The sequence below is a fragment of the Apium graveolens genome, chromosome 7 (assembly GCF_009905375.1).
Source record: "Apium graveolens cultivar Ventura chromosome 7, ASM990537v1, whole genome shotgun sequence".
Classification (NCBI taxonomy): Eukaryota; Viridiplantae; Streptophyta; class Magnoliopsida; order Apiales; family Apiaceae; genus Apium; species Apium graveolens.
Genome location: NC_133653.1, coordinates 85,382,492 through 85,399,025, shown reverse-complemented (window position 1 = coordinate 85,399,025; position 16,534 = coordinate 85,382,492). Strand labels below are relative to the sequence as shown.

Below are 16,534 nucleotides of genomic sequence, written 5' to 3'. Positions count from 1 at the left end.
TTACTTGTCATATTACCTTCTTCTGGGATGTGGTATGATCCTTTTACAATTTTGACATATGAATTTGTCAACTATGAATGGAACTTCAAGGAGACATCTTGTGCATTTTTTTAGGTACCAATTACCATCCTTATTAACCTTGTCAATCACAACTTCGCACACAACTTCCCTCTGAAGAGGAATATCATAAGTTAGTTCCTCTCCAATGACAATGACAATACCACGTAAATAATTACAGTACCTGAATATGTGTTTCAGTTAACAGAGTAATATCTCTCACAATTAGTGTCTGTTTGGTGTCTTGTTCATCATCATCAGACATTTCAGTCATTTCATCGCATCTGAAAGCATTGCATAGCATAAATAGGAAGGTATATTATATTTTCTAAATTTTCTTAAGTAAAAAATTAACCTGTTTATGAGGTCATGAACACTGTAATGATCGGGATTGATAAAAATCCTTGTTGCAGGGTAGTTTGTAAGGTGTGCTCTGCCTATATCCGTAACGCATATTATTACTCAACATTTTAACTTAATTACGTAATACAAATCATTATGAGGGTGCCATTACCCATACCTTCATACGAACTCACTCTAGCACAGCTGATAATAATAATAGGTTCTTCCTCCTCAAGTTGTTGCAGAGCTTTGTCAATTAAAATTCCAAATTTGTCAAACAAAGTGACAGACACGCAACACCTACGTAACGAAAAGCTGCTTAAGTAAGTAGCCCAGTATGTAATTATAAAGAACACTAACACATTGTTGAATTAGAAGACAAACCTCCCATCTACCAAATCAAATTTTAGCCTTTGTTTTTCCTGACTATTTTTAGTTGAAGTAATGAGGGGTCTTCGGTTCTTCAAGTAACCAACCATGTCTAAAATTGAAAACATTTTAGTAGTAATAGGTGTTGTTATCAATTACAAAAAATATTATAGCATCCATACCTACTAAGAACCTATTGTCTGTTGCAAGTTTCTCAATTTCAGTCATGTGGAAAAGATCAAAAACATATTTTTCAATTACTAATCCCGGTTCAGTTGCTCTGCTTAATTTTGTGTCCTTAGTGAAGAATATGTGTTTTTTGTTTCTCACAGGGCGATATGTTTCGTCACCTAAAAAGTCCTTCACTTTAAAGTTGTCAACTATGTAAATGCCTCCTTCAACCAAAGGGCAAGTCAATTCCGCACAATATTTTGCATTTGCAAAAGTGTGAATTCGATGGTTCTGCATATTGTGAATCAGCATCATATTAAAAGGTGTTGTGGAAGTGAGACATGTAGTCCCCAGTTGTAATTATGATGTGCTACTTACCATATCATCGATGAGCAGCATATTAAAACCCCAAAATTCTTGTGTTTCTCTGTTCATTCCTTTCCACAACGCCTGCACTCTTACTCTATATTTCCAGTCATAACTTGAGCTATCCACATCACTTAAATTGTCGTAGTTGTGTAGATCCATTTGTACGCAACTTATTGCTTCAGTATTAGGTACCTGCAGATGCGTTCAATAAATGTGTTTAGAGGTCACTCAAGTAATACTATTGAATACAGAGTGTAAGTGCCAGATTTAAAGATTCATACCTGATATGCTGCGAACTGGAGGCAGAGCTTCACTAAGTCTTCACCTAACTTCTTAATGGTATGTATATTTCAGGCTTCTTAATGGTAACTAAAGAGGTATGAAACCGAAAGCTAATCATGCTCTAGGTAGTTCCTAAGTTCGTACAGTAACACCACATGTTACTTGGATGATGACTGGTTGAAGATGTGGCACTTAATGGCATGGCAGATTGTCCAACTTCAACTTAACTGATACAGGGAGAGGTTTATACATAGATTTCAATAATATGGTATGACCTCATGGAAGTAAAAAATGGTAAACACCTAGCTTCCAAATTATTGTAATATATTTTCAAAATAACCTATATCTCGTATAAGTATAATATATTCAAAGTGTTGATAATTTTATAATTCAAATATAGTAATACGTAAATTTATTTGTTTTATAATTTTGGTTGTTGTTTTTATAGTACTGGACATATTATTTGATCGAAGTTATATTCTATAAATAATTCTTTCTCACATTATCAAAAAAAATTTAAATTTAATTTACGCCGTACACACTTGGTTTATTTATTTGAAACCAACGGTCAAATTAATTTTTAATATTTGTAAGTTACTTCATTCAGTTCTTTACGTGATTGATATTTTTTGAAATCCAAACGCCATAAATTACATAAGTAAATCATGTGTTAATGATTATATTTATTGAAATCGTGTGTAATAAAATTATTAAGAAATAATATTTATATTTATAGCTGTTTTATTAAACTTATTAATTCCAAACCTGGGATATCTTAATTTATTGAAGGAATCTGAAAGTACAATTTCACATTAATCTTTAGTTTCGTATGCACGTAGCCACGTATTATTATATGTAGTATATAAATTATTTGCCAAATAAGGCATGTTGTAGTTGTACTACTTACGAAATGTAGTCAAATTATTGTTCATACACACCAAATAAATACATTGAGCAAAGGTTTTTTCAATAGGATATTTTGAAAATTAAATCGTGTGAGATAATACCGTTAGCAACTACATAAAATCTGTGACTTTGAATTGGACCAAGTAAATATTTCATACTGTAAGTTACGGGCCTGTGGAATCTTGGTTCCAAAAAATTGCTCGTGCCATTAGTTGAAAATGTAATAGCAGCTTATGTAAAGGGAGGTGCAAAAAGTTTATTGCTTTTGAATATACATAGTTCATAAAAAATGTATCGGTTGGACAACATAATTAAATTTCCTAAGTTAAACCATATTCTGAAAAGAATAGGATTTATGCTTTTCTTTTAAATTACATCTTCGACATGTACACAATGATTTACCATCAAGTGCGTAGCCAAAGTATTGCGGCTTTGGGTTAACTACGAAAAAAAACTAAAAAGCCCAATGTAAATACGTTACATTAACCAAACTATATGATTACGGTGAGTTAATAATATTTATTCTGTAAATAAAGTATGTTTTTTTTAAAATTATGACATGAAATAAATATGTTTTCATTTAGAATTATGTACATACTTAAATCAATAAAATAATATATTAGGTCGTATTTGTATCGTACTCGCATATAAAGTTTTCAATATTTCTACATTTGTATTTGAATAAGGGTACAACATTACGTCAAATAAAAATTACTATTATTTTAAACACTATTTTATTGACATTAATGTCGCATCTATTGTACTTTTAATAAATTAATAAAGTTTATTATTTTTAATTAAAAATGTCCAAATTAAAATAACAACTACTATTAAGTATTTCATTATTTATTATATGAATTTGTAAGTTTTTTTTTATTTCTGCATTTTTAAAAAACGTGGGTGTCAAATTTGGCCAACTAAAAAAACGTGTGTGTCCTCTCACCATTCATTGAACGAACAGACGGTACATTGCATGTGTTAGAGACTATTCATCTCCCCTAATACCTCTATTAAAGCCCACTGCATCAGACTCATAACCGTTCATGTATCATCTCCTCTGCATCCAAATTTCTTCTTCTCTTACGCCACATCAATCAACAGAGCAATCAGACCAATGGCATCCCCTTCCAACAACAGGTGAATATCATGACTTGTGCGTGTATACACATATATAAATAAACCTGTTTCTCTGAACTGTTAGTCCATTTTAATGATTATTTAGCGTTTGTAATAGGTTTTATGATTTGTTTTCCATGTCTTCTTCTACATTCTTTGCATGTGTTGTACACCCTTTGCCATCCTCTTCACTTATGCATGTATATACATATATAAATTGTTCAATTCCTCTGAACTTTTAGTCCATCTGTATGGTTATTTAGCGTCTCCTTCATGTTTTATGATTTGGTTGCCAAGTCTTCTTCTTACTTACATGCCTCTCTTCTACACCGTTTCTCCTCATTTCACTTCCTTTTGGTATATTAACATGTCCACACCAATATTACTTGTCATAACATTAGGCACTTTTGTACTTTAATGTTTCATAGTTTGTGTAACAGATACATTAAGTTACCGCTGTTATTAAAATTTGATTCATGTCCTGTAAGTGAAAAAGATATGTCCTAAGTCCAATCATGTATGAGGATTTAGGAATAAATTTTATGTAATCTGTTTTCATTTCATTGATATTAATAAAAGGCTTGTTTTGTTTTTATTACGGGCTCTATCTATTTAAATGTTTAAATAAGATATACCACAGTTTAGAGTAAAGTTTTTTATGGATTGTGATGAGATCATAATAATGAGACCTAAAAGATGATAACTCTAAACTTAAATAGTTCCTGGTCGTAGGATTACTAACTGGTAATTAATAATCCACAAAGATCGGTACATACTATGCTTGCTTCATTATGAAGGATGTCTGTTCTCATAGACATTTGTGTGGTGACACTAATAAGTTCACTGAACATGACTCACACAGCTGAACAACTGATGGAGTTCACTCACGTGTCAGCAGTTGTTCACATAGTGATAGTTGTACAAGTATCCTTAGACTTGAGGTCATCATAGTCATCTTGTGTACACTGAATTATGCTTTGGTTTAGTTCTTAGTCTCAAGGGACAATTATAAGAGCTCTACTGGGTATAGGAATTTGTACACGAAGATAGTGTATGATCAATAAAGGATCTACCCCTTCCAGTGTAGGAAGAGAATGTTCAATGCTGATCCACTTATGTTAGTTCAGGAATCTCTGGACAGAGTGAATGAAATTAGAAAAGAGTTTCTAATTTACATTAAATAGAACTAAGCATAGTGAATGGGAAAGCAAGTGATTAAATAAGATATGCTTGACACAAGTTCCATGCCTTGTATTTAATCGTGACATTGCAGGGTAGAAGGAATTAATTGTACGGTAACTACTCATTGAATAGGTTCTTGGTATTCTAAGCAGTGAATTCGTATTATCCGGATAGTCGCGATATGCTGAGAAGTATCTCTCACGATGTAGAATAAATATGATTAATTAATTAATCATATTTAATGAATTAGAGAATTTATATAAATAATGATAAAATAGTTTTATTATTATTTATTTCTACTACCGGCTTAATATTGAACCTACAGGATCACACCATAAAAGAGAATGATTTAATGGTGGAGGAATTAATTAATAATGGCTGATAATTATTTATTTATGAAATAAATAATTAATTGGAAAATTTAATAATTGATTAAATGAGATTTAATTGATTATAAATTAATTAAGAAAAGGTTCTTAATATTATTAATTAGGAATTTAATTTTTGGAAATTAAATCAAGTGAGAGAATTATTTCTAAAGAGTTTAGAAAAAGGATTAATAATTAAAAGGTGTTTTAATTATTAGTGAGAATAATAAAGGGTTAATAATAATAATATTTTATGGGAAAATTTTCAGCTGAAAATTTTGCCTATAAATATACTATTATAAACCCTATTTTTGCCTAAACCAAAAAGATTTACAAAACCCTAATTCTCTCCATCTCCTCCTCCTTTATTACATCGTTTTTTTGGTGGATACTGTTAGGGCGAAAACACGCGCTAATATTCACGCAAGTATACGCGTTCGCAAGTAATATAGAATACTTTCTAGTTCGTTCCCTCAGAGACTCAGACTAAATTATTGTCTAATTAAACTCACTCACCAATGTATGATTACTTCTCAATGTTAAGATAATAACACTTAAAATTGTTGATTAAATATTAACTATAATTAACTACTTAATTAACCACTTAACTAACACTTCAATTTATCAATAATAAACACTCATGAGATCACAACTTCATTATTACTTCCTTCTATAGCCATTGTTATTACCTTTAGCATGTGACAGTGATGATATTAATCGAATAACACGAAACTGATAAAAGCCAACTTTCATTGTACTAATACCATTCTACCAAGCATCCACAATTAAGATAGAAGTTGAATAGTCATCAATTATGTTGAGTTCCTATATGTCTACAGAAATTGACAACACAACGATTTAAGCTCAAGTTATTCCTTTTTTGATTACATAGGGCAAATAAAACTGTTAGAGTTACCCACTAATCATGCTCAACGTACATGAACCTATGCTAGCATGGCAAGTTCTAAATCTCAAGATCCACCGTCGCTTCACAAGAGATTAACACCCTATCTTATATGTTCGCGACGCACATAAGACAAATACGCACAACCAATACTAGATATCAAGCAATCATCACACACTAAAGTATTAAACAATTAACTAAAGAATTCCATAATAAATCCGTTGCAACCCCATGATCACGATTAGCCCATAATAGAACTTATCGCCATCATGGGTTCATATGAAATCATGATAAACAAACACAAGAAAATAATAACTAAACTAATTATATTAAAACAGAGTACGTCACAAGAGTAAATAAATCAAAGCAAGAAAACTAGCATCCAACGTTACAACGAAACAAGAATCACAAGAAAATATGCTTCCTCTTCGTTGCGGTGTGCTAAATCGGTCTTCTTCCTTATCTCCTTTGCTTCTTGCGTAAAACACAATCTAAAACATAATCCCCTTGTGAAAAACGTCTCAAATCTACTTATATAATAGTCCCATAAAACTCAGATTACATAGAAGTTGGAAGCCAAACAGAAGTAGAAGTCTAAAATAATTTATCTTTTTCCTCGACCCTGCGCGGCCGCTCAGCATAGCTGCGCGGGCGCGCAGGCCTTTACTGGAAAAAATCCAAGTTTGCTCCGTTTCTTCGCCGTAATCTGCCCGTTCCTTTCCTCTCGCAATGGTGAACACATGCCAAGGCTTATTCTTGATGATTCCTCCCCCGAAATGCAACTAATACCCTGAAATGCATAAACACTAGAAAAACACATCAAATACATAAAATACTTGATTTCAAGACACCAATTTAAGCCATTTTAAGACGTTCTAAGTGGTATAAAATGCCACTTATCACACCCCCAAACTTAAATCGATGCTTGTCCTCAAGCGTCACAGACTCAAAAATAAATAAAAATATGCATGAATGCAATCTATATGAAAATGCAACGATCCCCCTTACTACAATTAACCAACCAAATTGTCACATCTCAACGAATGCAGTTAGACAACTAAAGATCAATAAACTCATGCAAACGGACATACAGCCAGAAACGTGGTGTGTGCAAATGCTTAACAGATATGCTTCGGAACTAGACCAATTACTATGACTAGACTATCCTCAAGGCAATCCTACGATTATACAAAGAATAAAAATTCTAGGCACAAAGTGATATACAACACTACAAGAACTCTGGAGCTTACTACGGAATCGTGCTTTTTATTTACAACTCAAATGCTTATTTGACCGTGCAATGAGTGAGGTCCACAAAAGACTTATACAATGGTATCCATATAACGAGCGTTAGGTTAGCGGATCCCAGACTCTAAAAGCCTTAGGTCGCTAGGCACAAAGTCCCCTAAGAACTTAATAACTCGAATACCAAAGAGCCCACTCTTGATCAATTATGCAATTTTTTTTTAATAACTTCTGAGCAAGTGCGTTTCGCTCCATCTTGCTCAACCCTAGACTACTCGCAACATATGCGAGCCGGCTACTAGCCATTTGACGCCTAGCCACAACTAGCAACAACTTCCATATTTTTTTCTCCAAATTTTTTTCTTTTTTTCATGTCTTTATCACTAAGAACCTATAATCGAATTCTAAGCATAATAAGTAGATTGACCTTGAAAACAACCAAATCATAACAACAATCTAGCCCTTACGCATTCTTTAAGACTTAGTGGACTTACAATTGTTTCTAGCATGCATATCAACCTACACAACTTAATATCACTTTAATGCTATCACTACACTCGCATCAATATCACAATTCAGTCGATAAATCATTGCAAAAGGGATCATGGTAAATGCATGAGCTACATGACATTCATAAAAAAAACTATATGGCATAAATTATGCAACTATATGAACTAAACTATCATGAATATGCAACTAAATGACACACACACAATATTCCTTAACTACCACCCCCAAACTAAAAATCTTCACTGTCCTCAGTGAAAGTAGTAGAAAGGAACACAGGGTATACCTACTCGGAGTCATCATCATCATCACCCTCAGTGGGTGGAGTATCAGGCGGCGGGTATGCAGAGTCCTCACCAAAAACTGGCCACTGGATATCAGCTCCAAGGCCTCGAAAAGCAGTCCCTAACGCAAGGGTGAGTTCCTGAGCAAACCTGCTCTGTGTCTCATACATGGCATCCATCCGCCGTGAAAGCCTCCTATACTAGGCATCACCCATCCCAGCACCCTCCTGAGCTCTCGAAGAACCAGCCTCACCACGCCCTGGCCTAGCCATAGTAGCACCTCGTGCTGGACGCCCTCCTGGAAGACGATAACCCAGCCCATGCTCCTCAGGCTCACCACCGGTCCACTCCTGCATCCCATTCAGAGTGCCAGAATCAATCGGAGCTGCTGGCAACTGCAACTGCTCATGAGCCGGCCAGTTCACTCCCACTGCTCGGCATAGCTTCGTAACCGTGGATGCATAAGGGATGTTCATATGCTTTGCTCCCCTCAAAAACTTCAGAATTCCTTGGTAGATAAACTCACCAAGGTCCACATAGTACTCATCATGTAGAATTCCCCACAACAACTGTGCTCTCTCAACTGTGACCTCGTGTGCATGTGAAGAAGGCAAAATATTAGCACATATAAATGCATTCCATGCACGGGCATACCTGTTCATGGCGATCGCCGGAAAGTGACGATACTCATTATTGCCTGGACTGCGGGTCCAAACTGTGCCCGGTCGACAGAGAGTCGCACAAATCAAATCCAAGTCAAAATCCTCATCGGGCTTCCTCTCTCGCTGTCCAATCACACGGCGAATCGCCGCAGGATGATAATCAACCGTCAGCCCACGGACTACAGAAAACCCATTCTTTTCAGCCTTCGCGTTCGCGTAGAACTCGCGAACAACGCTCATCGGTACTGCTTCAGGTGACTCACAAAAAGCTATCCACCCCTTCTCTGCAATCATGGGCAACAACTCACCATCCCTCCCTGATGGTAAAAACCCCCTCTCCTTCAGAATCGGCTTCCCCAACAGCCTAGTGTACTCCTCCTCCGCAGCTCTGTCAGTTAACCGAGGCCTTGCAGCAGTACCCCTCGATGAATCAGCAGTAGGAACTGTGCTGCTGTTGTCAATAGTGCGTGCTTTCTTGGGTGCCATTGATTCGTGAATAAAAGTGTGTAAGAACTGATTTTTTTTGATGTTCTGTGAGAGGGTTTAAGTGTAGGAAGTTTTGTGGGAGATATGTAGGATAGGTGTATGTATATATAGGGTGTGGATTAGATTAGGGTTTGGGAATTAAGGGATAAAATGATGGGGTAGTGGGAACAATTCATGGGTTTTTGGGCTAAAACTGTTTTTGTGTTTTTGTTTGTTTTTTTTTTCTAAACTGTAAAAAATTTTCTGGAACTCGACCCCTGCGCGGCCGCTCAGCATAGCTGCGCGGGCGCGCAGAGGGTCTCTGGAATTTTTTTTTTTCAGCCCCTGTTTTCTGATTTTTTTGTGTTTTTGGATAGATTATTAACTTCTAAGGGTTCCTGTAACAACAATTCATGGGTTGCCTCCCACGCAACGCTTCTTTTTCGTCATTAGCTTGACGTTCCGTACCTTTCTCAAGTAGTCAACAAAATGGCACTAACCACCTCTCGGTTTGCCATGTCCCCATAGTAGTGCTTCAACCGCTGACCGTTAACCTTGAATGCTTGGTCCGAATCATTCTCAAAAATTTCCACCGCTCCATGTGGAAACACAGTTTTGACAATAAAAGGTCCAGACCACCTTGATTTCAACTTCCCAGGAAAAAGTCGGAGCCGAGAGTTGAATAAGAGAACTTGTTGCCCTGGCACAAATAACTTTGGATGTAGCTTCCTATCGTGCCATCTCTTCACCTTTTCCTTATACATTTTGTTATTTTCGTACGCTTGAAGTCGAAATTCATCCAGTTCATTAAGCTGAAGCATTCTTTTCTTACCAGCTGCATCTAAATCCAGGTTCAACTTCTTCAATGCCCAGTAGGCCTTATGCTCAAGCTCCGCAGGTAGATGACATCCCTTACCGTACACCAACTGGAACGGTGACATCCCAAGTGGAGTTTTGTATGCTGTTCTGTAAGCCCAAACAGCTTCATCGAGCTTTAAAGACCAATCCTTCCTTGACGGACAAACAACCTTCTCTAGAATACGCTTTATCTCTCTGTTAGATACTTCCGCTTGACCATTTATTTGCGGATGATAGGCAGTAGCTACTCGATGATTCACATTATAACGCTGCATCATAGAAGTGAACTTACGGTTGCAAAAATGCGATCCTTCATCACTTATGATTACCCGAGGTGTTCCAAACCTTGTGAAAATTTGCTTATGAAGAAAATTTAGCACTGCCTTTGCATCATTTGTCGGTAAAGCTTTAACTTCGACCCATTTTGAGACATAATCAACTGCCAGCAAGATGTACTGATTATTGCAAGACGCGATAAAAGGCCCCATGAAATCGATTCCCCACACATCAAAGACCTCGACTTCAAGCATCACATTTAATGGCATTTCATCCTTCCTTTACAAATTTCCCACTCTTTGGCAACGATCACACCTTAAAACAAACTGATGAGCATCCTTGAACAAAGTAGGCCAGAAAAAACCTGCTTGCAGAATACGAGCTGCCGTCTTCTCACCTCCATAGTGTCCCCCATAAACCGTGGAATGGCAGTCTCGTAATATCCCCTCCATCTCACAGAACGGGATACATCTCCTGATGATCTAGTCAGCTCCCTGTCTAAACAAATATGGTTCATCCCACATATACCACTTCACCTCATACAGAAACTTCTTCTTTAGGGTGGATGTTAAATTAGGAGGCATTATGTTGCTGATGAGATAGTTTACAATATCTGCAAACCATGGTTCTTCCTCCTGAATTGCAAACAACTGCTCATCCGGAAAAGATTCATTGATTAACGTCCTATCTTGTGAAGTAGAATCAGGATTCTCCAACCTAGAGAGATGGCCAGCTACTTGATTCTCAGTACCTTTTCTATCTTTGAAATCTAACTCAAATTCCTGAAGTAAAAGCACCCAACGAATGAGTCTCGGCTTCGAATCCTTCTTAGAAACCAGATAGCGAATAGCTGCATGATCAGTGAATACTGTTACTTTCGTACCAAGCAGATAAGATCGAAATTTCTCAAAGCCAAAGACTATAGCCAAAAGCTCATTCTCAGTAGTGGTGTAGTTCAATTGGGCACCATTTAAAGTCTTACTCGCATAGTAGACCACATGGAAGAGATTTTTCTTGCGCTGTCCCAGAACTGCACCTACCGCATAATCACTCGCATCACACATCATCTCAAATGGTTCTGTCCAATCTGGTGCTGTAATGACTGGTGCCGTGATCAAACTCTTCTTGAGAGTCTCGAATGCTGCCAAACATTCATCATCAAATTTGAACGGCACATCTTTCTCAAGCAAATTGCACAATGGCTTAGATATCTTTGAAAAGTCCTTGATGAATCGCCGATAAAAACCCGCATGACCAAGAAAACTACGGATTCCTTTCACAAAATTAGGTGGGGGAAGATTTTCAATGACTCCCACCTTGGCCTTGTCCACCTCCAGACCCTTGCTAGAGACCTTATGCCCAAGGATAATGCCTTCACGCACCATAAAGTGACATTTCTCCCAATTAAGCACCAAATTAGTTTCCACGCATCTTTTGAGTACGGCGCGCAGATTATTCAAACATTCATCATATGAGTGTCCAAAGACGGAGAAGTCATCCATGAACACTTCGACGTTATTTCCAATCATGTCAGAGAATATAGCCATCATACATCTCTGAAAGGTGGCCGGTGCGCCACATAACCCAAACGAAACTCTGCGAAAAGCAAATGTGCCAAATGGACAAGTGAAGGTAGTCTTTTCCTGATCCTCTGGTGCAATACAAATCTGATTATACCCAGAATAACCATCCAGAAGACAAAAATACTCATGTCCCGCCAATCTGTCAAGCATCTGATCAATAAATGGAAGAGGGAAGTGATCCTTCCTTGTGGCTTTGTTCAATTTTCTATAATCCATGCATACTCTCCATCCTGTAACTGTTCGAGTAGGGATGAGCTCATTCTTTTCATTTGCGACCACAGTGATACCTCCCTTCTTAGGTACACATTGTACGGGGCTCACCCACGAGCTGTCAGAAATAGGATAAATGATGCCTGCATCTAGCCATTTCAGAATTTCTTTCTTCACCACCTCCTTCATGATGGGATTCAGTCTTCGCTGCTGTTCCACAGTTGGCTTACTACCTTCCTCTAGCAGAATTTTATGCATACAATATGAAGGACTTATCCCCTTGATGTCTGCTATGGTCCATCCTATAGCCGATTTGAATTCTCTCAAAATCCTTAAGAGTTTGTCTTCCTCACTACCTGAAAGGTCAGATGAAATAATAACAGGTAACGTAGATGAATCACCTAAAAAAGCATACCTCAAGTGTTCAGGTAATGGCTTGAGCTCCAAGGTAGGTGCTTCCTCTATTGATGGTTTGAGCTTCCCTTCAGCGTTCTTGAGGTCAGAAGTACCAAGAGATTCAAATGGTATATCCAGCTTTCGCTTCCAGGGAGAAGCGTTCAGATATTGTAATTGCTCGTTGCTATCTTCATCATTGCTGTCAAAATCCCCCACTAAGGCCTTTTCCAATGCATCAGACATTAGCATGTGATCGAGTTCCGAAGTAACCGCAGAATCAATCACATCCACTTTTAAGCACTCCTCATCTTCTGTAGGGAATTTCATTGCCTTGAATACGTTGAAGGTTACATCCTGATCTTGGACCCGTATAGTAAGTTCCCCTTTTTGCACATCTATCAAGGTACGGCCAGTAGCCAAGAAAGGCCTTCCCAAGATTATGGGAATCTTCTTATCTTCCTCAAAATCCAGAATAACAAAATCTGCAGGAAAGAAGAGCTTATCCACTTTGACGAGCACATCCTCAACTATGCCCCTTGGGTAAGTAATGGAACGGTCAGCCAATTGTAGTGACATGTACGTGGGTTTTGGATCAGGCAGATCCAGTTTTTTAAAGATCGACAACGGCATCAGATTAATGCTTGCTCCCAAATCACAAAGGCACTTGTCAAACGTCAGATTGCCAATTGTGCAAGGAATGGTGAAGCTTCCTGGATCTTTCAGTTTTGGTGGTAACTTTTGTTGCAGAGCAGCGCTGCATTCTTCCGTGAGAGCAACGGTTTCAAGGTCATCCAGTTTCACCTTCCTTGAAAGAATAGTCTTCATAAACTTCGCATAACTAGGCATTTGTTCCAGAGCCTTAGCGAAAGGTATATTGATGTGAAGTTTCTTGAACACCTCCAGAAACTTCCCGAACTGTCTATCCAGCTTTTGTTGCTTCAATCTCTTAGGAAAAGGTGGTGGAGGATAGAGCTGTTTCTCCCCTGTATTAGCCTCAGGCAGAGTGTGTTCAACAGTAGTCTTCCTTGGTTCCGCCGCTTTCTCCTTTTACTTAGATTCTTCATCTCTAACTTCAGCTTCGACTTCCTTTGCCTTTTCAGCATCAGCCACTTTTCCAGACCTTAAGGTAATAGCCTTGACTTGCTCTTTAGCTTCCTTCCTGCCTTGTACTTCCGTGTCACTGGGAAGAGTGCCAGGTTGACGATTGAGCACTGCATTGGCTAATTGACCGATTTGATTTTCCAAGGTCTTGATAGAAACCGCCTGACTCTTGCACAACAGCTTAAGTTCCTCAAAATCAGCACTAGTGGGTGCAGCTGTACTTCCCTGTTGAGGATATGATTGCCTTGTAGCATACTGCTGTGGTTGCTGGAATCCAGGTGGGTTAAACTGTTTACTCACTCCTTGCTGATATGGTGGCTGAATAGCATTCTGATTATTCCCCCAGCTGAAATTTGGATGATTTCTGTTATTAGGATGATAGGTCGCTGGCACAGGCTGCTGTTGTCGCTGATAATTATTCACATACTGAACAGATTCGTTGACAAGAGAACACTGATCCGTAGCATGAGAACCTGCACAAAGCTCACAAACCATAGCTATTTGATTAACTCCATACGTAGCCAGAGAATCAACCTTCATTGATAGCGCTTGGAGCTGGGCTGCAATAGCGGTGGCTGCATCAACTTCCAGAATACCTGCTACCTTGCCTGACGTCATCCTCTGAGTTGGGTTTTGATGCTCATTTGCAGCCATCGTCTCTATAAGATTATACACCTCAGTATAGCTTTTAGCCCATAAGGCTCCTCCAGCTGCTGCATCGAGCATGGGCCGAGATTGGGCCCCCAAACCATTATAGAAACCAGTGATCACCATCCAATCCGGCATTCCATGATGTGGACATTTTCTCAACATTTCCTTGTAGCGTTCCCAAGCCTCGCACATAGATTCTGTAGGTTGCTGCACAAACTGAGTAAGAGCACTCCTCATAGCAGCAGTCTTTGCCATCGGATAAAACTTCACCAGAAACTTTTGCGCAAGATCTTGCCACATAGTGATGGACCCAGCTGGTTCAGAATGTAACCAGTCTTTAGCCTTGTCCCTTAGTGAGAATGGGAAAAGCCTCAACTTGATAGCCTCATCAGTCACGCCATTATACTTAAAAGTGCTGCAGATCTCGACAAAATTCCTTATGTGCATGTTGGGGTCTTCAGTTGCCGCTCCTCCAAAAGAAACAGAATTCTGCACCATCTGAATAGTGCCCGACTTGATTTCAAATGTGTTAGCTTGAATAGCCGGATGAAGGATGCTTGACTGAATGTCATCAATTTTAGGCCGAGAAAAATCCATAAGAGCTGGATCAGCTTGAACAATACGATCTCCCATGTTTACTGGTTCTTTCTGCTCAGTTCCTGAATCCGAATCCTCAAAATCTAACTTCTCCGGAATATCAAGAACTTCGTCTGTCTCCTCAGCTGTATCTAAAGTCCTCTTGCGAGCACGAGAACGAGTTTGCATAAACGCTTGCTAAAGTACCTGAAACACAACCGAAAAGAGTAAGTAACTACTACGTCCTAATCACTGAGTCCTAATGACCAATGATGGTAAGTACATAAACTAAACAAATACGCCGAGTCCCCGGCAGCGGCGCCAAAAACTTGTTAGGGCGAAAACACGCGCTAATATTCACGCAAGTATACGCGTTCGCAAGTAATATAGAATACTTTCTAGTTCGTTCCCTCAGAGACTCAGACTAAATATTGTCTAATTAAACTCACTCACCAATGTATGATTACTTCTCAATATTAAGATAGTAACACTTAAAATTGTTGATTAAATATTAACTATAATTAACTACTTAATTAACCACTTAACTAACACTTCAATTTATCAATAATAAACACTCATGAGATCACAACTTCATTATTACTTCCTTCTATAGCCATTGTTATTACCTTTAGCATGTGACAGTGATGATATTAATCGAATAACACGAAACTGATAAAAGCCAACTTTCATTGTACTAATACCATTCTACCAAGCATCCACAATTAAGATAGAAGTTGAATAGTCATCAATTATGTTGAGTTCCTATATGTCTACAGAAATTGACAACACAACGATTTAAGCTCAAGTTATTCCTTTTTTGATTACATAGGGCAAATAAAACTGTTAGAGTTACCCACTAATCATGCTCAACGTACATGAACCTATGCTAGCATGGCAAGTTCTAAATCTCAAGATCCACCGTCGCTTCACAAGAGATTAACACCCTATCTTATATGTTCGCGACGCACATAAGACGAATACGCACAACCAATACTAGATATCAAGCAATCATCACACACTAAAGTATTAAACAATTAACTAAAGAATTCCATAATAAATCCGTTACAACCCCATGATCACGATTAGCCCATAATAGAACTTATCGCCATCATGGGTTCATATGAAATCATGATAAACAAACACAAGAAAATAATAACTAAACTAATTATATTAAAACAGAGTACGTCACAAGAGTAAATAAATCAAAGCAAGAAAACTAGCATCCAACATTACAACGAAACAAGAATCACAAGAAAATATGCTTCCTCTTCGTTGTGGTGTGCTAAATCGGTCTTCTTCCTTATCTCCTTTGCTTCTTGCGTAAAACACAATCTAAAACATAATCCCCTTGTGAAAAATGTCTCAAATCTACTTATATAATAGTCCCATAAAACTCAGATTACATAGAAGTTGGAAGTCAAACAGAAGTAGAAGTCTAAAATAATTTATCTTTTTCCCCGACCCTGCGCGGCCGCTCAGCATAGCTGCGCGGGCGCGCAGGTTGCTGCGCGGCCGCTCAGCATAGCTGCGCGGGCGCGCAGGCCTTTACTGGAAAAAATCCAAGTTTGCTCCGTTTCTTCGCCGTAATCTTCCCGTTCCTTTCCTATCGCAATGGTGAACACATGCCAAGGCTTATTCTTGATGATTCCTCCCC

At 38.0% G+C, this 16,534-nt stretch overlaps 1 non-coding gene across 1 annotated transcript; it reads left to right on the top strand.

Moving 5' to 3' along the window:
* Positions 1-14,437: 14,437 nt before the first annotated feature.
* Positions 14,438-14,544, top strand: LOC141675517 (small nucleolar RNA R71). The gene has a single exon (XR_012556165.1). It is a non-coding gene; the product is annotated as a small nucleolar RNA R71 (small nucleolar RNA).
* Positions 14,545-16,534: the final 1,990 nt, after the last annotated feature.